The 25,447-nt window shown below is 44.8% G+C and overlaps 1 long non-coding RNA gene across 1 annotated transcript; it reads left to right on the top strand.

Annotated features, from left to right (window-relative positions):
* Positions 1-7,386: 7,386 nt before the first annotated feature.
* LOC130153226 (uncharacterized) lies at positions 7,387-23,786 on the top strand. The gene is made up of 3 exons (XR_008823278.1): positions 7,387-7,510; positions 18,130-18,421; positions 21,984-23,786. It is a non-coding gene; the product is annotated as an uncharacterized LOC130153226 (long non-coding RNA).
* Positions 23,787-25,447: the final 1,661 nt, after the last annotated feature.

The raw sequence follows: 25,447 nt of genomic DNA, 5'->3' as shown, positions 1-25,447 counted from the left end.
GCTTTAGGAGCTTTCTAAGCACCTGTGTTTAGCAGCTACTTTTCCTAAATGCTGCAGTGAATTTATCTAATCCCTTGGTGGGCTTCTCCACATCTTTGGTCTCCACAATATCCTGTGACAATGAGATTGAATTATACATGTGCTGAAAATAAAACTCCACCAAAACTTCCTGGTGTTTATTTTAAGACTACGAGGTGGTATTTTAATTGAGAAAAAGGAATAATTTGGTTACGTGAAACAGGGAATGAGATTTGTTCTTTACCTTTTTAGGCCACCTGGGATGTGACTGGGTTGTCACCACCCTCTGCTGCCTCTTTTCCAAGCTTCAGCTCATCCTGCTTCTAACCTGGTTGGTTTTTGTTCATATGGGAGCCTTTCCATACCTGGTCACCTTTTACAGAACTTATATTTTTTCTGGTGATCCCTTTGATACAGAGTGCAAACTGTATTTAAAAAGGTTTTATAGAAAGGCGTCCTTTCTATAAACGACATAAAGAAATCATGTTTTCTGATTTTTTCTCTATTTATTCCTACTAATTCTGATAGTTCTTTCTGCAGTTTTGTTCACATGGGGTGCTGATATCAAGTATCCACCGTGGCTCTGAGATTCCTTTCCTAGTAAAAATAATTAATTTAAAGCCTTTGACATATATAAACAGATTTTCCCCCTTAAGTACTGTATAGTGCATTTATTGACGTGGAATTTAATGCAAAATCTGACTTCTTATTGCTCTGCTACATCACATTGCGAAATATTTCTGCACTTCTCCGCTGTAGTTTAATCTTTTCTGAATAATTCTGTACCAGCTGCAGCCTTTGCTGCTTTGCTCCATTTACTAGATCGTTTATGGATATGGTAAAGAACTGGCCACTGTTTTCTTTGAAGACAAAACCTAGGGGAGGAAAGACGTCTATTATACAAGCTCAGTGTCGTATGTCCCAGTGATGATGATAATGATAATTCTCATGAACTTTGGTGTGGTTGCTTTGTCCTTTGATGGCTCTTTGGTTAGTAGCAAAAAATGCAGTAGCTGTTTGGAACAGTACTGTCTTTTTAGGAGCTAAATGGGTCAAGGGTTTCCTGACAGCAGGGGAGATTTTTGTACTGGTGAGATGAAAAGAAATGGAAGGAAGCTGTTTCTGGCTAACAATTGAATTGAAATTAAGAGCTGTGCCCACTGGTCTAAGAGAGGGGAGTAGCCGGGCACCCTGAGACACTTGAGCATCCCTCCTAGCAGTCACTCCTCAGTTTATTAGGCCTTTTACATTTGAATATTTTATTTACAACAACAATTCTTCTTCGATTTTACCATGACTTGCCCCTGGCCCTTTGCCGTGTGCTTCTAGGGCAGGTTTGGTGCGGCACCCCGCAGCGCCCGCAGTGCCGGTGCGGGGGTGGCGGGAGCGCATCCCCCGCCGCGGGCGCTGGCGCTGCGCAGTGCGGTGCGGTGTTTCCCTCTAGTGGTGCCTGAGCCCTCCAGCAAAGCCCAGCGTCCCCGCCGAGGCTTTCCGAGCCCGCAAACCCCACCTGTCCTTCGGTGACCGGCCCCCGGGGGTGGCAGCTTGCCTCCGGGCGAGCAGCAGCGGCTGTACAGCAAAACCAGAGCCGTGTCCCCTTCTTCATTAGACTCCCAAGGCATGTCTTTATGAAGGAGGCTTGATCTCTTCTTGTACACCCCAAGTCATCGTTAGCTGTTGCTCTCAAGTCCACCGGTGTTTGGCACGGCAATCGTGGCACAGCCAAAAAGCCTACTTGCAGGAATCCGTATTTGGGCAAGTTAGGGTGCTGGAGCATGGAGGCTGTTCCCAATCTCCTGCTGCATCTTTGGGGAAGTCCATGTCAGGCTGCGTGCCTCTCTCACTGATTTGCTGTTATCTAGCGTGACAAGCAGCAGGCAGAAACCGAGGAGAACTGGTGAAAATAAGCATGCTTGAAATCTCCAGCAAACAAAGCATTGAACGTATTGGGACTGAGGCAAAATACCTCATATAGACAAGAAACTCTTCACAAATAACAACCAAAGGTATTCTCTAGCCACCACATAAACCTGGTAAGCTCCTTCTTCACAGCAATTTGGAGGGCCTTCAGGCTTTCTAGAGATGTTCTGGGTCAGGGGATTTTCACACCCTTGGAAAAATATCCCATGCCTCAAGGCAGTTGGAAATGGGTAGCTAAATCCTTCAGCTCCTCTTAGAGCTGATGTAAATGCCGTCAACAGGTGAGTGTATTTTAGAGATCTTTAAAGGCACAAGCTCAGTGCACCGTGGAGCTCGCCAGCTGGAGCCCAAAGGTGACGGAACTCTGCCCGCAGGGTGCTGCCCAAGGACAGGGTGCCCTGTGCCCCACCTCCCCGAGCAATTTGGAGTTACACGGGGCAAGCATCATTGAATACAAGAAAGCCCGATGCAGGTGTTTGTAACCTGTCCTGTGCACCATTCAGCAAATCAAAGACTTGGGAGGAGCCAGGTGCAGGACATGCAGACCGCAGCTGCCAGGTCTGTTTGCACTGCATCGTTACCTTGTGCTATCGTGTCACTGTGTTTCAGAGCAAACCTCTCTCCTCTGGCTCAGTTTGACTGCACAGTCTCTTCTGAGACAAGCAAGACTGTGGGTAGGGCAAAGGCTGAGGGAATGTCACCTGTTGCTGATCCATATTTGACCATCTTGGGACCCTCATGCTGGCAAAGTCAGTTAGATTCTCCAGTACTACCTTTGTCCTCGCTTCCTCCATGTGCTTTCCTGCTGACGTGCCACCTCTCTCCCAGCCCCTTCAGCAGCAGCTGCTGGAAGCCATTGAACGGCTTCTTCTCATCAGTGTCTTGGTGCAGCTCCAGCTCCCGAACCCTCAAGCTGCACTGACTGCTGAATTGCAAACCCTCTTTTTAATTTTTCACATGTGTGCGCCATCATGAAAATGGCATTTTGCAAGGATTATCAAAAGTTCACCCTAGTAAAGCTCCCTAAGCATAGAGCATCCTTCTTCATATCTGGTTTTCCTCTTCCCCTTCAGAAAGACCTCAGACCTGGGGAGAGTAGGTGGCATACTTAACAGGTTTGGACAGATGAATATGGGAAAAGATTACATGGGTCTCTTGATGAGAAAAAGAAACGTTGTTTTGTTCCTCAGCATGTGGTAGGGGAAGCAGGTGATTCTTCTGATTATTGCTCTTAAAATTAAAAAGCTGTTACGGGTACTTTAGAACCGTATTAGTGTGTTGAAGTGGTAATGTTAATAGTTAAAATAAATAATATTATTAATTTATGTTCATTAATGTTATATCTTTTAAATATTATTGTTATTATATTAAGTCTTGTAGGAATAGCTTTAAAGGTTCTTAATCAACTCTTACTCAGGCAAAGCACCAGCACCGGGAACGGCAGAGCAATGTCTGGCAGATGCGCATCCAGCGCTGGGAGGGATGAAATCGCAGCACTTGGGCGGAACTCAGACACTTCGGTTCACAGCTGTGATGGTGAGAACTGCCTCTCAGCAGCCGTCTGACCCTGTCCTGAGGTCTGTCAACGCCACACTTCCAAGTGGCAAAGGACTTCAGCCACTGAGAGTCCGATGCTTCAGCCCCCATGCAGACCCAGGGCTCTCTGGGATCCTCAGCCCATTACCCTGCAGAGGCTTGTGTGAGTGAGCTTGGTACACGGGGGGCAGCTGGTGCTTTCTTTAGAAACAGCCTCTGCTCTCTTTTTTCACCAGGTCAATAGTTAATGTACTAGGAAGCTGGACTGCATCCCTGCCTCCCGCTGTGTCTTGGCAGCACCCAGGCAGTGGGTCTGCCATGCCTCACTTTCGGCACGGTGCTGCTTCGTGTAGACTCTTCAAAATTTTGTTTGTTGCAGAAAAGAGCAAATGGGAAAACATTTACACAGAAGAGGTGGTGTCAGCTCCAGCCCCTGCTCACAGATAGCCAGTGGCTGTTTCGTGGGAAAGAGAAGCTCTTGCTGGAGCATGGCCTGAAGCCCTGGACACCCTTCTCCCCAGGCGAGCACTCCCTTTCCTTCACCATCTTTCGCGGTCTCCCGAGGATGCTGAATGTTTACAAGAGGTCAAAAGTGAATGGACCTCTATCTATTAAATCTATTAAATACAAAGACGCCACTGAAGAATTGCCTGAGCCAAAGATTGCTGGCTGTTGAGAGGATATTCACAGGAAATAATGCTTTATGCTTCCCTGTTCCTAGACTTTTCCTCAAGCACCTGCTTTTGGCCACTGTAGGAGACAAAATACTAGGCTAGATAGGCTTTCAGCAAGCAAACAGGATTTTTTTAATAAAAATATATTTATAAAATCTAAAATATAAAAGATAGAATATGTTTATATTTATAAAGCTACATAATGTTAGCATGTTACAAAACCCCAAGGTTTTCGTGAATGAGTCTTTGGCAGTGATTCTAGTTGGATCAGAAAGATAAATATTTATCAAATAATAAAGTAATACAAATGAGAATAACAGCATTAAGGTTGCAAAGTTAAGCACTTAGAGAGAAGATGATATCAAAATAAGGGGGGTTGTAATCTTAGGATTGTAACTTGTGGAAAAATACGATTCTGTTGCCCTCCTGTGTGTACTGGGAGGTAGACTTGCTTTGTAGAGTAACAATCTGTATCTGACATAGTGTTGCTCCCTGGTTCAGATCACAGGGTGGAGGGCGACGAGGGTCAAATTAGCAGCACAGGGTGAGGGAAAGAGTAGCCTGCAGAGTCCGACCTCCACGTCCTGCCTGCGGGAGCCTGTGGGTAGGGAGAGGAGTTGCTGGTGAACACGGAGGATGGCTGCTGAGCACTGAGACCCTGCCTCTGGGAGCATGCCAGGGCAATGCTGGGGGTCAGTGCTGGGGGTCTCGAGGGGAACCACATTTTTCAACAGAGGGCAGAGTCGGCTTCTCGTTTCTGGGTGCTAACTGAGGGCACCTGGTGCTGAGCTGTTGCAATGTTTATCCCCGCCGCACCTCAGGTTAACTAAAGCTGTGCGTGGCTGCCAGCTCCACTTATTATCTAGCAAAATTTCTACTTCACAGCCCAGTTCTAAATTTCTTTTTCACAGGAAACAGGATTAACTCACAGTATATGTAAGTACATACTTTGAAAGATGTATCTTTGTTTATGCAGTGTCCAGGTAGTCATTTACAGTTATGTACTTTAATATAAAAAATAAGAGCGAGTGCTTTGATGGCAACAGTACTGATAGCCAGAACGTTGTCTAATGCTTTACATGCAAGTACATGCAAAGGGCGTTCTTGAAAAATGGTATGTGTTGGTATAAACATTCTTGCATTGTGATCAGGTATGTGTATACAGGTAGCTCGTCATGTTGCTAGCCTGATAACTCTGAGCAGACAGCAACTGATACAGACAACCTGTCCCCTGACAGACAAGCACTGTTTGCATTGCCTGATGCTGCAAGGTGAAGCGATGATGGCCCCTCTGTGCAGGACCTCCCCAGCCTGCTGGGCAGATGTCCTGGCAGCCTTTGGCACCTGAAGGTGGATTCTGCTCCCTTAGCCCCCAGATTTTCATAAGCCGACAAAGGTTCTGTGTTCCTGTCATGTCTCATCTTTCAAGTTCCCTGTTTGTGTCTGGTAACACTTCCACGTACCTTAATAGTTGCCTTCCCACCTCAAATGTAATATTTTTATATTTCAGGGTCGTGGTTGTCAGCTTTCCCCCTCTCCATCTCTTCTGCTTGGGGAGCCTTCCCTCAGTGGTGGCATTGCTGGACTTTGGGGTGAGGTTAGGGTCAGGGGTGGGCTATGGACACCAAATGTTGCTCATGCCTGTACAGGCTTCTTGGTCTGCAGTAAAAATAAGGGGAGTTTCCTTTGGAACAGCCATTATGTGGGAAAACCCACAGAGATTAAAGGTGGGTTCATCACGCCTAGACTGAGTTGCCTGTGATCCCAGCTGGGCCACAGAGAGACCAAACAGGCTGTCTGGAAGGTCTGGGTTAGGCTATGGTGAGTTGTCTCCGAAGATGTCTGTCTTCCATTGAGCATGGAAGGTGTTTAACCAATTGATTTAAGTTACACACCTATTTTTTTTAAGGATCTTAACATTTGGTGATGTGAGGAGGAACATCCTGACCATATGATCCTAGAGTCGGTTATTGTGACATGAAAGGTGCTTTTTTATTAAAAAAAAAAAAGAAAAACAAACAACAAAACCCTAGCCAGTTTCATAATCTATTAAAGGATGACTGAGAGCTGAGCAAAATAGTGCGCTTTTCTAATACGTTGCTGTAGTTGTGCCTTGCCTGGATAAAAAAGTTACCATGAAAAAACACACCTGCAACTCGACCTGAAAATTGCCTCCCAACAGTTAATGAAGATATTGCTTCCCTCTGTGATGAAGTTAAAATGTAATTAAGATTATGTTGCTTTGGAAAAGTCATTGATGATGTGGTGGGTAGAGGGAGGCAAGACTGCTGAGATGAAATGTGCTGGAAATTAGCATGAGGTGTTATGCACTCACAGCAACCTTCTGCGTGTTCTGGAGGTTTGTCATGAGAGTGTCTATTGAGGGAGGTGATGCTTTGACTGTGATACGCAGCATGAAAACATGGGATAAACAGGAGGGCTGGTGTGATAGGGAATTTTCTAGAGATTTAGGTCTAAACTCAATGTAAGCAGATTACTAGGAGGGTGGAAGTGTGTGTAAATAACGATTGGTATCGTTTATCTCTGTGGAAGCATGGGAGAACTTCCCCTCGAAGTGAGAAGAGCAATCTCTAAAACAAAAACTTCTAAAAGATTCTCTGCTCAGATTTTGTTACTTCCCAACATGTCTAGAAGTTACCGTGGAACTGCAGCAAAGAGAGTGAAGTTTTATTTTTGGTTTTTTGTTTTTATTGTCCATTCTTATAATTAAAATAATTGGAAACTGTCAGTTAGCAGCAAAGTTAAAATAAAAAGAAAAAAAATTGCACAAACTACCCAAACAAAACAAAAAACCCTATAGGTGTTGACACATCCTATCATCAGGTTTAGAAGGTAAGTACAAGAAAAACGATTGTTATCAGGTGTGAATTAACATACAGTGAGTTTGCTCGCAACTGAAGAAGGTGACAGATATAACATATGCATTAATAAAACTCCAAATGAAAGGTATGGCCATCATTAGGGATGGTACTTGGAGAAATGCTATTGATTCCAGAAATTGAATTTAATTTGATGGCTTTTACTGTAATTAACGCAATGGTTTGTACCTCCATAGATCTCTTAACATTATTATCTAAGGTGACAAATTATGAAATTAAATGTTCATTTAAGATGTAATTCAAATTTTCTAAAGGTTTTCTTGAGTCAATGGGTCTTGGTTAATTTCCTTAGAGCTAACAGACCTGTGCTGGTTTTTTTCTTATCCTGCCAGTTTTCTGCCGATGATAGTACTCCTGATTTACATCCACGCTGCAATGAAGGCAACATACACAAAGGAAACAGTCACAGGCTCTGATGACTCCTTGTCAGCCCATATTGCATATATTTTGCAAGCTTGAAAGGTATTTTCTTTGTAGCATTACATTTTAATGGTACTGAATGTAACGTGCACGTATAATAACAATAATTCACTTTCCTTTTGTTTGCCTATTTACCTTGTCATAGATCTGCTAGATGCAGGGTCTGGTTCTCTTCTCTTTTACACCTGTTTTACCCGAGAGCTGTTTATTTTGATGGAGTTACTCCTGATTTAGACCCGTGTATATGAATCTGTTATCTGAGAGAGGTAAATTAATGCTTTTAATCAAGACCACTCTTCTGCCTACCCATCAACATCAAAGCCTAGACATGCTATTAGTTATTGAGAAAGGAAGCACAGTGTGAGTAAGCAGCTGTCAGCTATCTCTGGCTCCCCCATTACCAGAATTTTAGCACCATTACCTCCAAACCATGAATACTTTTATCCTCACAGTCACTTGGAAAGGCTATATATCCCCATTTTACAGACCAAAGCCACAGAAGGATGCAGAATTTAGGCAGAAATGAGGCACCTAAGTCCAAATCTAATCCTCAAGACCACTTTGTGCAGCTGGTACCCAAAGTCTCCCTACTTTGAAGGTGCCTTTGTGGGACTTCAATGTCCACAACATACCTGAAGATTTCTTTCTGGCCATACCTTGAAGAACCTCAGTCTTGCCAGGGCATAGTAATGCATGGCTAAGCTTTCACATAATCAGAGCCTGTGGCTTCAGGCCACCACATACTCTGAGTGCGCTGAAATCCTCAAGCCAGGTTTCACATTTAATACCAGTGGAATCACTTTTTGGTTTCTTCCCTTTTGCCAGATACAAAAAGCTCTGGCAGCCTTATCACTGCTCTCACAGCTGGTAGTTGAATGAATAGATCAGCCAAGCGGGTGTAGGTGAGATAGCAGCAGACCCTCTGGGAGGATTCAGATCTGTCTGTACATGCTTCCAGTTAACTTTTTTTTACCGATTTGTATCCAATTTACTGAAAGCCATGAATCTCACTGAGGCATGGTGAAGAAGATGCAGTGCACCATCTCCATCTCTGCATGCCATCATCTCAGGCAGAACCATGCCACTGTGCTGAACTTGTTTCCTCAGAGATAGGTAGGAAATATGGGATTGTGTGCTACACTTCTTGTGGTCTGGCCGAAATATTCCTGTAGGCAGCCCTGCTTTAAGGTGCTTCATGGAATAACTGTTAGATGGAAAAATATGAACCATTCTTGGAGCAGGGGCTGGAACAGGTGGCTAAATTTTCCTCTGGTTGTCTTAGCCACCAAGTAACAAAGTTGATCTCCTTCTTCCCGCCTTCTTCATGAGTATTTGAATATTCTGAGAACAGGGACCTCATTTCTACAGGAGTGGAGAGTGCCCCAATACAGCGGACTCTGTCATCAGATGGTGAGGGACACTCTTAGGGCAGGGAAGGGTGGGCTCTCCCTGGACAGGTAAAAGCATTGAGTCTGGTTTCCAGTGTCTCGGGTGAATGTGCTGAACTGTCGTATGAGGGTGTAAAACATGGTGTAACACATTACAGAAACACATAATCCCTCCTTCGGTTTTCCAAACAGATAGCTAACATGCCTACCTGGGGAAGAGGGTGCCGGTCTCCGAATCCCAAGCAAGCAGAGGCACTTGTAATGCAGAGCTGGGGCATGGAAGTCCTAAGGAAGGTTGGAAATTAAGATGTAGGAGCCTTAACATTGTCCACTCGTGTGTTTCCCTGCGATGGCCGCTGTGCACCGTTCTCGGCGCTCCGGGAGATGTTGGACCCGCAGGGAGGGGCGGCGGCGGGTACCGGCCCGGGGGGCGGGCGAGGTCCCCCTGCGCGCGCTGGGAGTGACAACCAGGTTTAAAGGGCACTGAGGCGCTTCGGGGCAGGGATAAGACACGTGGCGGGGCGGGGGTCTGCCCCGCTCTCCAGCCTGCTGATTAACGGGGTGGGGGGGGGAGCAAGGGCGGGGGGACCCGCGCCTGGGGAGGCGGGGGGAACCGGGGGAAAGCGCGGCGGGGCCGGCCTGGGGACCGGGGGAGCGGCGGGGCCGGGGACACGGCGGGGGGCGCGGCGGGGCGGGGCGGGGGCAGCCCGGGCGGCGCCCGTGGGAGCTGTCCCGCCCCGCGGTGCTGAAACGCCCCGTAACGGCAGCGCCGCGGTGGCGGCTAATCCCGGCCTGGCCCCGCGCTAATCCTGCCGCTCTCCAGCAGAGACCAGTAAGTACCCGGGACGTGAAGAGCAAGGGCCAATTAATTTTTTAAAATACACGGTCCCGCGTATAGACTGCAGTCCCTCTTTATTTGTCGGCTAATTATAGCTGTAATTGCTTTGCTATTTATCCGTGGAGCAGCTTCCCTTATATTGAGGATAACGGCATTAGGAGGCCTCGTGAAGAATACTAATTACTTAAACCCAGAACTTTAGATTTCAGGTCTTAAAGGCAAACGGAGGAATTAATTAAAAAAGGAGATTCGAGCCAGGGTAGGCTGTTAAATGCACTGAGACAATATATGTGCTAGGCTGCTGACCTGAGCAATATTCCTTACTGACAGCACTGGCAGAAAAGAAAACGAGGGAATAAAATTGATAAGCAATTCAGCTATAGAATTATTTTAAGGAGACAGAAAAGTGCACGTTTAGCAAAACAAACATCGTGCTCCGATACTGTTGTAATATTAATTGATGAAAAATTAGTAATAGGTACTCCCAATGGAGAAAGAGTTCTTTAAGCTAAAAAACTAAAAGCTAAACTTCTAGTTTTACTTCTGCACATGTAATTTGTCAGAGAAGTATTGAAAAAATTATAATTAATAGTAAAAAGACAATAAATTTCTATTAATGCCTACAAATACATCTTCGTTACTCACATAATGACTAATAGAAACATTCAGAAAGTAGTTAAGAGAGATTTTTTTAAAACCTAATGGCCAAGAAATATAATCGTACCGTACCTCAGTAATTGTTAAAGGAAGGACCCATTATCTTAATTATGTTTCTGGAGCAAACATTATTTCAATGTGATAAAAGATGACATGACACTAAAGGTAAAGCTACAGCAGATGTTACATGAGTAACAAGCCAATATGCCCACATTCTGGTAATTTCTCCCCCCCAGACATGTTCTCATTAATCTGTGATTAATAGGATTTGAGTATAGTAAATGATGTTGATCTATTGTCTGTCTTTGTCCCACACCATAGAGAGAGCAATTTGTCAGCTTGGGTTTTGTGTGACTATTTAATAGCAAAGAGAGGGAGAGAAAAGACGCTAATCTTCTAATTGGCATCTATAGAGAAAGGTCTAAGAACACTGCTTGCCTGGAAACAGCTTGCGTGCAATTCCTATGCCTGTGAGGCTGAGGCAGCCAGCCGTACAACCCAGGGTGCCTATGGAAAAGGGAACTGTATGGATCTATCACATAATCACCCACCGTTGAAAGGGAGACTGGAGAGCATGGCACGCCGTAGAACAAGGTGCAGTTGCTAACTCTTCAAAGTCTGTTAAGTTTCAGCCTGTTACATGTCAAGGGAGTACTTCTTGACTGGTGTGACTTTAATAAAGACAGAAAGCTTCGTCCTTCCCAGAGCAGAAAGAAGAACGAGGCAGGGGACGAACGGGGGGCAGTGACGGAGACCAGAACATGGGAATCAATGGAGGGAACATGAAGTACCCAAATGCCTTTCCAGTGATGTCAGGTGAACAATGGGTTCGTGCTAAGATGGTGCCACTTATAATCTAACTGTCCTCCTTAGGTGCTAAGGTTACCTAACAATGTGATTGTCCCTCCCATAGGACAAAATACAAAATAATTTCACAATTAAGTCACTAGTCCCAGCTCAGGAAAGCATGCAAACTGCTGTTTAAAACTAGGCATGAGGACAAGTGCTTTGCCTTTCCCCCACCCCTGGCTGTCTATTCAATGTCCTCCAAATGGTCAGAATCAAGACTTGATTCTGAGTGCAGCGGAGGAATGGATCTCTCTGGCACACCCACATTGCATAAAATGTGGGTTTGTTTCATGTAATGATTTGTTGAGTGGTGAACGTAGCTGTGGAGTTCCTCATTCAGTTTAACCACCTGAGATGTTCTGGGGCAATACAACTATTTAAGGTAGTGCAGCAACTCTCTAAAAATAGGATTTTTTTGGAGGACTTATGCCAGTTTTTTACTGGTGCAATTTAGGGCACATTTCTGTAAGTAGTTTGATCAATCCAATGGGTGGAACCAGTAAGTTGCATTAAAGAAGGGTGGGACTATCTTAAACCAGCTTTGCCACATGGAAATTGTGCTGTGGACCTGAGCGTAAAGTTGTTTCTACCTATATAACTCTTCAGTGGCTATAACACAAAAAAAATCTCTGCTGTCTCTGTTTTAATGCTAATGCATGTGAGCAGGATTTAATGGAAACTGATGAAGGATAAAGACTGGATAAAAAGATGTTTCACTAGAGGAAGAATAAACGCACAGACAGAATTGACTCTGATTTAAAATGGAGAATAGTGTAGGGAAAAGAGCTGATAGTCATGAGGTTAATAAAAAGGCTTCCAATAGTGTGTATTTGAGTTTACAGTATTTACTGCCACATTTCATAATCACATCCCTGTTTGAAGCCACCAGAGTCCACTGTTCAGGTGTATGAAACCAGCACCTGGGCATGTACAGCAGCTGACGTGGTGGCCGGGCTCCGCAGTGAAAATGTTGTCGGGATTTGGAGAGCAGATGTGAGTCTGGGCAGGGACAAAGCACGTGGGGAAGTGGGGAGAATTGTAGCATCTTATATATGAATTTACAAAAATCGAGCATTTCCCTGCTGCTTGGTGATGTTACTTGTGGGCATGCTGAGCACAATTATCACCAAGCACAGAGGGTAGCCCTTTTTCTGCCTTTGGGGGTGAGCACTGACATTTGTCCCCATTTCAGGCATGGCAGAAAGAACACAGCCAAACTGTCCCCATGGAAACACCCAAAAACTTTCCCAGTGGAAAGAGCTCCCTAAGTAGAGATGCTGGATCTATTAATCCCACATCAGAGCGTGCAGTGCCAAAACCCCTGCCTGAGCTGGGGCCGTGTGAGTGAGCTGCAGTGTAGCAGTATATCCATGTCGGCACATCTCTGGTTTCTAGCTTGCTTGTCTTTCAGAGGGAGGAAGATGTCTGTCTTGCTTTGCCACACGAGCTTGTGCAGCACAATGCCAGGCTGTCATGCAATGTAGATTTGTGGTCTGAAACTTGGGGGTCTCCACCTTGTGCTCTGGTCTGATGAACCCCGATGGGACACTTGCTCTTCTTCTGGACTGCTGTGATCAAGCAAGGGAGGATTTCATCCTCCAAAACTGGAAGGTCTTGGGGCACCTCTAGGGTCAGGGTACGACAGCCTTGGAGAATTGCGGAGTATCCTAGGTGATCTGGTTGCCTCCACCACCCTCCTCAATTCCCTTGGTAGAGGAAGGAGAGGGCCTGCAGCCTGGGAGGACTACTTAACCAGCCTGTTTACGGAGAAGTTTTCATAGGTGTCCCTGTAGTGGTCAATGGGAGAAGAGGGGCAGAACACACCCTCCGTAACTCCAGCCTTCTGCCATCATTTGAGGCTTTTCTTGTTGTTGGGCTGTAGTGGCACAGAGATAATAAAGCCTTCGGAGCCTGCACACATCTGTCTGCAGGCAGGCGTTGTGCAAGGACAGGGGAACCACAGGGAACCAAAACAAGAACAGATAGCCACACATCCCTTTTTAGAGGTTAGGGTGCTTTATCCTGTCCCAGATAGAGAAAAAAATGTTCCAGCTCACAGGGAGTTTCAATCTAAATGCATACACCTAGGTAAGCTCAAATCTTACGTAGTACTTTTGCACAGATATACGTTGTGGCCAGGTTCAAATACTGCAAGTTCTAGTTCTTTTATGATGAGGTTAGGTTTTATTTTTAAAATGCTCAGAGCTCTGAGAATGGGAAGGTTTGTAAGGAAATGAGTAATCAAAATGCCCCCAAATGCTCTCTCTGAGTAGACCAGGAGGTGCTGGGAGGCTGCGGGTGGCTGTCTGTGATCTGGACTTCATCTGACAAAGTCCTCTGCATCAGGACATAAATTTATTGTGTCTGTCCATCAACACAGCTCATTACACGGAACTTGAACTTAAGCTGTGACATATTTTCCGATAGATTAATCTCTATCTAGCATGTGAAGTTGTTGCGAGCACTATTTGTTATTTGATATTTCATGCTCTCAGCCTGCTCAAAAAGCTGCTGAGCTAAGGAAGATCAAAATGCAGAGTGACATTTCTCTTTAGAAAGCCATTATTATAGAAAGACTGTTAAAATGTGAGAATACAGTGATAGTAGCGAGTGTTATAAAACTGTTTATTTAAAACATGACCTGCTTTCTGCCTGTCCCTTAATATCACTGTGCTTAGAGGGGGAAGGAGGCTGTATTTGAAGCAGTTATCTCCTAGGCTATAGCATCTGGTGATATTAAAATGTCATCAGATGAAAATATATGCAACAGTGTCAACCTCATTTGAATATGAAATGCAAAGACAATCCAAGGCAGACAACTGCTTGTTTAGAGTGATATCTGAATCCAAAGGCTGGATCATCAATAATAGATTAAGGGGTTTTTTTGCTTGTTGTAAATTAGAGGTCGGATGGGTATTGCTGTTTTGTTTTTTAATCATTTATTACATTAGGAAGGCTGGCTGTTAGAAAACACTAAGCAGAGTAAAAATGTAAAATACAAATTGGGAAGAATTAATTTTAAAATCTGACACTAGAATAAAGCTTCAAAACCCTGTATCAACTACACTGAAAATTAGATAGTAACATTCTGGTAGTTCTGTCAAAGTCAAATACAGAAGCAATTGTTAAGTGTTGATAGGCAGTGGACAGAAGGTGTAATCCACTGGGAAGGTTTTGATCCAAAATGAAACAGTTTTCTACCCCTGCTAGTCAGGCAGAAATCTAATTACTCTCTTTTGATCTCTATGGAGAGGTAAACCAAAGAGTTATAGGTTATGGACAGTTTTATTGATTTTTATCTCAGAAATCAACAAGTGCAGGCTTTACACTTTACACATACTTGCTTAGCTGGTGTTAGGATCAAATATTTCAAACTGGCTTTCCCTGCTACCAAGTCAATAAGCATTTTAGTTGTTTTGTTCAAGTTGTACTGTTGATGTTAATATTGCAGAACTTTTTTGCACTTAGAAGCTTTGGGGGAAAAGATAGCCAGGTTTATATCTGGGTGTTTTAAAGCAGAAGTCTAAACATTTGTTTATCCATTTACTTGTTTTTCCTCTTGCAAGAAGCAACGTTATATTATGGCAGTAACTAGACAAGTATCTGTATTTTTAGCTTTGCGTATGAGAAATGGATCTTCATGGTAAAGGCAGCAGAACCAGAGTCTGAACAGGAAGGGTCTGCTGGTTCCTGGAGGTTTAGAATCCCTTCGATTGACAAGGTAGAGAAGGGTAACTGCCATGCAGCCGGTAACAGCACCTAAAACCATTTCTGGAGTGCTCCCAAGACATTTCTAAGGTAGTCCTGGAGTGCGAGGGAGGAGAAGGCTTTCTGCTTCTGGAGTTTGCAGTGAAACTTTGAGACCAACCAGATGCAAACTCCACTGCTCATATGCTAGCACAGAAACGTACCTCAGTCCTTTGTCCTGTCTCTGTGGGTGCAGACATTGCCACAAACACCCACTCTCATCAGCTGCAGCTTACGGCAATATTTAATCTTTAAACAACCCCACCCATTCTTCTCCAAGCTACTTACCATAAATCCTATGTAATTTTGCAGGATGAGTTCAGACACAGGCCAAAATGGTCAATGGAGAGGGAAGTCCTTGTTTTTCACGCAGACCCACTATAGGCATTTTTGATTAAGTTTAAATCTACGGGAAAGATTTCACTGCTACTCTTACCCTTAAAACCTTGGCATGCAATCGTGTCCCTAGCTCAGCAAGCAGGAGTTGTGCCATCAGGCTAAAAGATGTCAAGATTTCATGCCAGCTTTTTAAAGGTATAATTATTTGGGGCCTATTGTTGTTAATTACACATTTTCATGCAATCTAATTGGTCTTCAAGAATGTGCATCGAGTCAGGCTCTGCTTGTTCATGCACACAAAAAAGCCAGTCATTCGCATTTAGCTCCGCTGTCAGAGCCACAGGCACAGTCACAGAACCTAGGATGAGTGTAGCTTCAAGATTATTTTGATAGCTTCTCTTCGTCGTGTCCTGGGAGATAAGGCTGTTTCTCCCACAGCTGCATTTTTTCCTGAATGACTGACAACCCCTTTAGAGGAGATCAGCCCCTTTTTGTGCCCTTTCACTCACTCGGAGGTTATCAGCTAAAACTGCACTCAGCATTCAATCACATCTTTCCCCTGTGGCCGTAACTCCTGTTAACACAATTAACCTTCTGATGGGAACATAAAATGAATCTAGGGAGGGAAAAAGAGCAGAAATACATTCCCATGTTAAGGATTAAATGGCCATAGTGCTTATAGCAGTGGTTTTTCACCTCTTTCCATAACACTGTGTGGAAGGGGCTATTAGCAGGAATTCACCTGCCACAAAATTCTCCCTAGCAATCCCAGCAGCTCTTATTTTACCAGAAATATTTTTACTTCAGGGTTGAGGGAGAGTATTATGGGACATAAAACCAGATTTCCAGCCAGATGAAAATCTGTATTTGTTTGTGTTTTGGTTTGCTGACCACCCCTCCGAATAAATCTAAATCTGAAAGATACCAATTGACAGCCAACGTTTCCCTTTTGGGGGGAGGTGGGGGGATGAGGGGGACAAATAACGCTTCTTCTTTTGTGTTTCTTTTTCTATGACAGTATTTTGAAATGATAAACAGACCCATTGCATATTCACCTTTGTTGTCATTTACTGGCTGTGTTTCTGTCCTGAGCTCTGGGTTTCTCTGCGTGTGTCACCCCGGCTGTGCCCTAGCGTGTACCTACTCTAAGCATGTTTTAGCCCATGGTATTTTTGAGTGATCTAAATACACCCCCAGCCCTCCTGAAGCTGAAATATGAATATTCATTCATTTTTTCCCTTTTTATCTCACTCTCTGCTCCATGGGTGGCTCGTCCTGAAGAGGCAGGGGGCTGGGGTGGAGGCCAGCAATGCCCACCTTGGGTACCATGCACAGGCTGCAGCATGTTTTCTGGTGAAGTTTAGTTCCTCTGAAAGGGAGGAGCAAGCCTGACATCAGCTTTCCTCACTTTAATTACTGTAAGTGATGCACGCACCCCACAGGTGCTCTGCTGGTCTGGCACTGAATAAACCTCTGGTCTGGCTCGGCATCCCACTCTGGTTATCTTGAGCGAGCTAATGCTCTGCTTGGTTTTCCTCTACAAAAATGTCTGTGGAGGATCTTCCCTCAATTTTAAGTGCACCAAAGTCCTTGAGCAAAGACCTGGGCAGGTATTGGAACTGCTGAGGCAAAGCACTGGGAGGACACTCCCTTGGGTACATTGGCTCCCAGCGGTGAGGTGAAGGTGGAATGGGGTTGGGATGCACTTATTGTCCAACCAGCTGAGCCTTTATCCCCTCTGTGGTCAGGAGAAGGGCTTGGAGGTGCTGGGCCTTTCGACTTTCTCTGGTCTTGCCTACTCAGAAGTGTTGTCCGGCAGCAGATACCTGGCTGTGTGTGGTTTCACTACTCCAGGCATTTGTAGGATGCTGCGGTGAAACCTGTGACTGAACAAGGGATGGAAAATAAATACCACTTTTCTAGCCTAGGCATGTCCCCAAGCACAGACAGTGGTTCAACTAAGCAGCAGCTAAATGAGATGAGGACATTTTGTGTTTTCCTGTAGGATTACAATAACGCTGATTTTGACCTTGCCCCATTTACCAGGTTTGCATAAAATCAGTAAGTGTCTGGGTCTAGCTGCTGACGGTGTACCTGCACTCTTCCTCTGCTGGTTGAGTCGGTTTAATGCAATGCCTCTGGTAGCAGATCTAGGGAACTTTGATCATTGTAGCATCAGGTATTTAGCATGCAAGTGCCAAATTTGTATTTTCAGCAGAGTAGAGCTAATTGCTTGAACAGTAACTGAAGCAGGCAGCGAAAGAGAACAAGCTGCTTTTTGATATCTGTAATTCTTACAAGTTTTTACATGTTGCAATATAAGGAATAGGTTTATAATGCAAACTGTAAAAACAAACAGACACAGCAAGATAATTGAATTTTTGGGACAGACTTTAATAATGCCCAGTCTGCTTTGCATGTTGTTACATTTTCAAGTTTCTTCCTCACTTTCTTGCTACAGCCCTGCCTTCCTAAACAGGGGTCTGGGGGACGATCCCCGTGTGTATGGACTTTCCAGTGTTGCTGCTGTCGATTTGCAAGTGTCATGACATTAAAACTTGTGTTGAAAACCCCACAGTTAATGCTGGAATGTGTCCCTGGCAAAATAAAAGAAAGTCTTTGCAGCTAGAGACAAATGCCTTGCACTGCTGAAGAAGAGCCAAGGGAGCTCTGTGAACCTGCCCGTTTGCAGATGAAGCAGCTGTTGGGCTTGTAGGAGAAGAGCAAGGAAACACAGCTGATGGGGAAAGGAAGATGCAAGGATATCAACTGACAACCAAAGGTTGGGCTAATTTTCATTGTAGGGTTTTTTTCTCTGTTTTGTAGCTCTTTTCCCTTTTCAGTTCAGATGAGTTAGCCGTTCGCCTGTCCTTGTCCTGAGAATTGATTGTTGCTTCCATGGGAGATTGCTGGCATGAAGAAAACACTTACAGTAATTAAAGTGAGGAAAGCTGATGTCAGGCTTGCTTCCCCCTTTCAGAGGAACTAAACTTCACCAGAAAACAGTTTTGTTTCAAAGCAGGCTTCATTCCAGTGGATGGAGTATCCATACAGACACAACTGAAACACGGCTTATTGTAGCTCTGCATCAATGGAGCACAACTGTGGAGCTCTGCGGTGGAGATCACACTTGAGGTAAGGGTACAACAGAAGAACTGCACATAAAAAGGCCAATAAAGGACGAGGCAAGGTTAAATAATATTGCATCCCTGGCTCGCTTGCCACAAGAGACACCAGTTAGCTGCTGCCCTTCCCCGTGCAACTGCCTCCAGCTCAAGCAGCCTCTCGCACATTCCTGCTGTGGTACCTTTAAAGGACACAAAGGCCAGGTGTGTTTGGCAGGGTCGCAGGGAGGTGGCCACCAGGAGATGGGGTGTGTGCTGGGGCAGGGGGTGCGTCCAGGACACAGTGTACAGAAGTGATTTCTGCTGAGCTGAGCTGGCTGTGAAGCTCGCAACCTGCTGGGCTGAGGGCAACCTTTCAACTCAGGTTTTCCCACTGAAGAGAGAGATGTAGATACAAACTGAATGGCTGAAAAAATGTGAATTCAGGATGTAGTGAGCAGCTCTTATCCTCCTGAAAGACATGTGCACTGGGGTGTTATGTAAATCCTGAAAGGATACAGCTGCCAGCTCATCCCGTTGTTGAAAGGGATTAAGTCTCCGCGAGCACTGGGAGCTCAGGGATTATGGTTCAGCATCCAGAAGGGGATGCACCCAGGGTGATTTACAGTGTTTAAGGGCTTTCTGCCTTCACTCAACACCTATAGCTGTTAGGATTTCTTTTGCTTGGTTTCTGGAGGTGGCAGAAAATATACTCTTACCAGGTTCTGCTGAAATGCAGAACATTGTGGACTCTCTTTTCCTAGATCCACACCTGGATGTGCTACTGAAAAACAGTATTTGAGAGATGGCTGTCTTTTTCTGCTAAACCAGGTCAGCTTTACCCAGAGCAGCTACCACGTATGTCCTCCTTCATTGCCCGAGACCCATGTCTGTACCAAGTGGATCTGTCACTGATCTTCTCCCAGAAGAGCCTTGCTCTATTTTATAGTCCACAGCACTTCGGATTACTTCTTCATGTAAAAGTTCACTGTTGCGGGTCCAGCCCCTGGGAATTACAGCATCTGAGCTGGCTCTGCAGTACTGGGGTGATGCCGTTATTAATCCTTCTGATAGGGCTGGAGCAGTCACTGTCTGGTGGAAGAGCTTGTGCATTACTACATAATACATCAAACCTCCGGTGTGGCAGCTTCTTCCAAAGAGCAGATAAATTTTCCACTGCCCTGTGTGCCTCTGTGCAGGGGTCTGCCACCGTGTGTACCGGGGATCTGCTTTTCAGCATCAGGGGACTCAGCTAAGAGAGGGGCAGGTGAGATTTGACTATTCTGAAAAATGTGACCTGCTTAAGATACCACTTAACACGGCCATGGGGTTTTGTAAGAGTCTTCTCATAAAGTTCTTGAAGAGAAGTAAAAGGGTCTTAACTGGGAAATACACGGAAACAATTCTGTAATATAAATTATTCACTCTTCCTCATCTTTTGCTGGTGGAGGTGGTGGGACAATCTCCTGCACCAGTGACTGTGGGAAAGCCATACCTTTGCCCTGCCTTTTAAATATATTTTTTCTTTCAGATATACTCCTTTTGTTAAAACTCTGGAGAATAACTGAGGCTGTACGGGTCTAGGCTGTCCACTGCTGTTTTACACTCTGCATGATCTAGTTTTGCTTATCTGAGGATGAAGCTCAGAAAACAAAAAAGAAACCAAGGGAAGATGCTAACAGGGTTGGACCTGCTGTTTCAAAATATCTGCTATTCTCCATTTTTCTGGGCTTGTGCTTCCTATCCCTTTTGTTCCAGTAGGCATCACTTGATGAAAAAGAAGTACAATCCATTGGTCTGCATTTCAGAAAGTAGTCTTTAAACTTCCAAACACAGAAGACATTTTCACCTGTATTTTCCAGGCACAAAACCTGCATGTGTAAAAATATCAGAGCAAAATTGGCAGTGTGTGCCTGGAGGTCCCTTTGAAAAAATGGATCCATTCAAAATCGTATTTCACCCTCAGTCCTAAATAACTGATTTATGTTCCAGGTGAATTTCTACAGCAATTTACAGTTCTTCTACTTTTTCAATTATCCATTTTCCCCCTATTGAGATCTTACTCATTTTCATTTACTTCTGCAAAATCTTTTTTCCTGCTCACAGCACCATTATGCCTTCCCCGACTACTTCTTTGAAATTAAGTGCTTGGTTCTTTATCTTTTCATCATTAATTACCAATGTCTTTTTGACCTCTGCTTTGTAAGCTACCGTGTCGTATTTCTACTTCCTATCTTCTAGGCTCGGTTTAGATTTTTTTTTTTTCTTCAACAGCCTGCTCTGAATAGCTTTGTTCTTGTTTTTCAGTCCATTCCCAGAATGGCCACACAGCCGAACCTTTGCCCTCCTCTCTTGTTTTTCATCTTGTCTGTATTATATCAATGGCCTAGTTAAAAATGCATTTTATAGCTCTCTGAGGCCAAGCTCCTCTCCGTTGTTCTAATTACACTGATTATAATCTATACAGGTATCTCAATAACCTTTTGCTACGCCTGTGGGCCAGCTAGCACCTCTCCTTTGAGGGCCAGATGCAGTCGGGTGCGAACAGAAGCGGGTGTTGCTGTAGGACTGGGGGTTTGGTTTAGGAGATGGGAATAATATGAACAGAAGCCACCCTGTGAATGTTGGCTTAGTGAAATGTTGGTTTAAAGGGCTGAGGATTTTTTCTTGCGGAAAAATGGTGAACTTTTATGGCAACCTCTTCAGTGAGATGGATGACACTTTGGTAGTTTGGGAAGGTTCAAGCCTGTCCTTAGGTATCCACATTATTTCTTGGGCTGGTTCCACATAGATCATTTCACCATACATTGCAGTGGCCTTTTCATTTGCTTCTTTCTTCATAAGCATTCCCAAAGTTCTTTATTTTGTAATTGAAAAAAAATCAAATAGTTCATCAGTTATTTTCCTGTCTTTGCCAAATCTCCCATTAGCGTCAGTGGAGCCTCATTTAGCCAGCGAGGTTAGACTCCACCATCGCCTTTAAGTATTCCTTTCTCGGGAGTGATGGCTAGGAAGGAAGGATGGCTGGTTTTTTTTTTTTCAAAACCGTGAGAGCGGCTGGGCCTTCTTGCTGAAATATATTTTATAAATGTGTAAAGGGAGACATGATAAATGCAGGCATTTGCTGTCATTTTGTTCTTTTAAATAAATAACTGAGTATAATGAGTCTCAGCCACAGAACGAACATAATGAACCTCCAAAAAAGATGTTGTCTGAGAGCAATATTTACCACTGAGGAAGGGATTGTTACAGAAACAAAAATTGTTTAGACGGTAGTGGGTGAGATAAGAATCTATTAAAGGAATTAAAAGAGAAGATGATTCATCACACATTTCTGCTTATTTGTAAGAAGAGACACATGAAAGGCAGGGATTTCAAAACATTTATATTAGAAAAACATCAATAACAAAGCCCCCTGATTTAATTTTTCAGTCTCTTGGGCTTCAAAAGAAGATGTGACTTTTCCACGTTTGCCTTGAAAAACAAACAGCACTGGAAACTAGCAAGGGCTCGGTTTGCTTCGCTGCATTTCACGTTTAGATCAGCCACCTATACATGGTATTTACACCATTTTCTTCTGTGTGAAAAACTAGGAACTGCTTTTGTTGCATGGACAGCCAGATCGCCAATTCGTTTCAAAGGGGTGAAGCGTTTCTCCCGATGCTGCTGCCGAGGCTGCTTGCGGTGCGCCGAGGAAAGCCTGTCTCACCTACTGCTCGTCCTGCATACGCTCCCGTGCTCCAGTCAGCCTGCTGCCCTCCCTGCTGAGAAACCCTCTGCAGCAGGGATCGGGGTAGTCATCAACCGCCTGTGTCCTGCTTTCCCCTGTCACTGGCACGAGGACATTGCAATGGTGTGATAGGGACGTACTTTTATAAGGTTATTTGGGTACTGGAGCAAGGTCTCGCAGCACAACTATGGTAGAAAATTTTTCTTCAAGTGTTATTCATAGCAGAATACAGAGAATGTAGATAATAATATCATGTAACAATTGATATCGATAATGTATGATTAATCTATTATATAACATAATAACACAGGATTTCTGCGGGTATGTTTGCTGTAGGGGGATAACAGAGAACAAAGCAATGAAAGCAGGAAAGAGAGAAAGAAGTGAAACCAAAGGAGAACGTGTACATAAACAAGCAAGCTGTTAACCAGCGTTGTGACTCTGTTGGAAGAAATCAGGAGTTACAGTTTAGAAAATCTCAATTCCTTTTGTTGTACAGCTCAAGTTTTGATGAACAATGTTTTTTCAGCTGTCTCCTGTAAGTTGACATCTACTAAACAGCCTTTGAAAATGAACTGGCTTGTACCCGGTCCTGCTAATTTGGATGGGGCAGTGGGTAAAATCCTGACATGGTGGAAAGCGGCAGTGACTTCCCCAGCAGGGGAGTGGTACGTCAAGGACTAAACACAATTCTAAGGTTGAGCAGCAGTTGGGAAAGACAGAGCCGGGGAGGAGAGGGAAGAGCAAGATTTGGTTCTTCCCTGAGTGAGTGGTGCCCTGGGGAGCCGGAGCCGCCTGGCCGAGCATCACTGGGAAGAGCTGCATTGTTGCTGCAGTGCTGCAGCTCTGCTCCCCTCCTCTGACTCTGCCTCAGCAGAGCCCAGTGCTATAGACCTAGTGCTATAGACCTAGCCCTACAGCTCCCCGACTCCGAGGGAACGTACAGCATCTTCAGGAAAATGAAGCTGAGCTGAGTTCAGGGCCACGGGGTCAGTGTCAAACTCCTGCCAAGCTTCTCCAGTTCGCCCCATGGGCTCATTCCCATGGATGTTCCCATCTCCCAGGATACAGGGTACTGGGAGGGGAGGGGGGATGAAAGGGGTGAGGAGGCCCTGGCATCTTGCACGGTCCTTTGAAAGGTGCTCTTAGATCTAAGAAGGTCAGTGGAAAGTTAGGGGAGCTACACCCCTGTGTGGAGGCATCTGCCCCATCCCCCGAAACACCGCCATCCCCTCAGGGGCTGGGCACAGCAGGCTCTGGGGCTTTGCTTTTTAGGAAAAAAAATTACTCGTTCCTGAAGTACAGCTTGGAGGGGGGGTGGGGAGGGGGAGAAAACCCCCATTTTGAGAATTAAGGAAAACTTTATCAGGCTTTTTTATTTTAATGGCAATTTTTCACTTTACCCTATGCCATTTAAAAATGCTGAACTGCATTTTCGCTCCCACTTAAAGGTGCGATGAGCCTTGTAAACATGAACTGGGCACAGGACATTTCAGCCCGAGAGCCGACTGTTTTGCAGATTCATAATGGTCTAAAGAAAAGTGCCTTTACACTAAGAAATACCACACAGCCATAGGAGTCACTGCCTTGTTCGCTACAACACCCAGTGCTTATTTTAAATCCCAACTCCGCTATTCTTTATTGCTATTTTCATTTCTGATACAGTTCTGCTTGTGTATCTTCCAACTGAACATACTGTGCTTCTGTTTAACTGTCTATTTATAGTCATAAGAGAAATAAACATATAAAATAAATGCATCTTGATGCACAGCTGTGCAGGAGTACAGATGTTTTATTAATGAAAATGAATCCAGCTTTTTGTAAGTCATGGCAGCAATATAACATATCATTGTTTGCTTCTCCGCTAGATGGTCCCTGCTGTTTTTACATAGAAATTCCTGTAATACTTAATGGACATCTGGAAGAATTCAGCCAATTAATCGAATTCACGCAGGAGCTAGGCTAATGGCTGTCTGAAAGGCAGATTACATTAAATCAAACTTGCAATATGAATGAAAGTACTTAATCATACATGCAACATTCATTAGACGCGGCACAGCAAGTGTTTTGATTACTTTAATGAAAGATCAGGTAAAGTGCATCAACTGAACAGATTGAAGAGACAGCATGCTTACAAATGTTTGATTATGTTGACTATCAACAGAAACGGTGCCAGTAATTTATAGCAAAACATATTTGGAAGAGGAGGAGGAGGATGGAGCTGGCAAACTTGGGAGGGGAAGTGAAATTTGGGCCTCACCTCCAAGTGCTTTAATTAATAGTCAGGATAGCGAGACTTTAATCAAATGTCACGAAAGCAGCAAAACAGATGTATTTGGAGAATCCTGTATGGCAACAGCTAGGGATCACTTATGTTTGCAGTACTTAGAGCCTGATGCTGGTTTTGAGTCCCCTGTGTTTTGTCTGACTCTGCAGTAAACAGAGCCAAGTCCTAACCGGAAAAAAATATTTTCAAAACAATGAGATTCATGCTTGATTTTTCAGCCTGCAAAAGGTAATGATTTCAGCTTGGTGCCGCTCTTCCCTTCGGGCTCTGCAGGAGACTCCCCCCAGCCGCCACTGCCCTCTGCGGCGAGCGCTGGCTCCCGGCGAGGACAGCGGGGCTGAAGAGGAGCTTTGGCTGCGGGATATCCCCAGGCACCGCCGCGTTTCCCCTTCTCCGACCTCGTCAGCCAGTACAGCCCTTTGTCGTTGCCCCTGGGTGATGACCCAGCAAAGATGGGCAGTCTCCAGCCTGGTATATCTGCTGAGAGCCAGTGCTGCAGCATCGTCCCTCCAAAGCTTCACGCACGGTGGGCATTTGCCAGGTCTCATTTGGGGACGAGCAGGGCAGCTGACTGCAGAGGCCAAAGGCACACTTTCAGAAAAGAGCAGCAGGTCTCTGGTCAGTGCTGCTTTTCCTTTGCCCCTGCCCCTTCGTACTCCCCACACAGAAATGAAGCACTGTTTCCTTCTGGGAGCTGTCCTGCTCCTTCTCGCTTTTGTAAGAGGCAGGCACCCAGCTCAGGTGTGGCTTATTTCCTTGTAATGCAATTTTCCTACTGGTTTCTTCAGGTGCTGCTCTGCCCAGTTGTTTCTAGCCAGCTTTCTGTTGGTTTGCTCTCCTTCCCCCATTCCCTGCCACAGTTTTTCCTTACCACTGCCTCCCACGCTCCACCTGCCCCTTTCCTGCGCTGCCATCTGCTTTGCAGCGGCCAGGATGTGCCTGCACCTTATTCCTCAATAATTCCTGCCATTCCTTTGCATAGGCAAGCAAAGCTGCAATAAAATCCTTCTGGCAGAAGCTACCTGCAGCTTGGGCAGGCC

This window comes from Falco biarmicus, chromosome 7 (assembly GCF_023638135.1).
Source record: "Falco biarmicus isolate bFalBia1 chromosome 7, bFalBia1.pri, whole genome shotgun sequence".
In the NCBI taxonomy this organism is placed as follows: Eukaryota; Metazoa; Chordata; class Aves; order Falconiformes; family Falconidae; genus Falco; species Falco biarmicus.
Note: the sequence above shows the minus strand (reverse complement) of the source record. Positions and strands in the feature narration are given on the sequence as shown.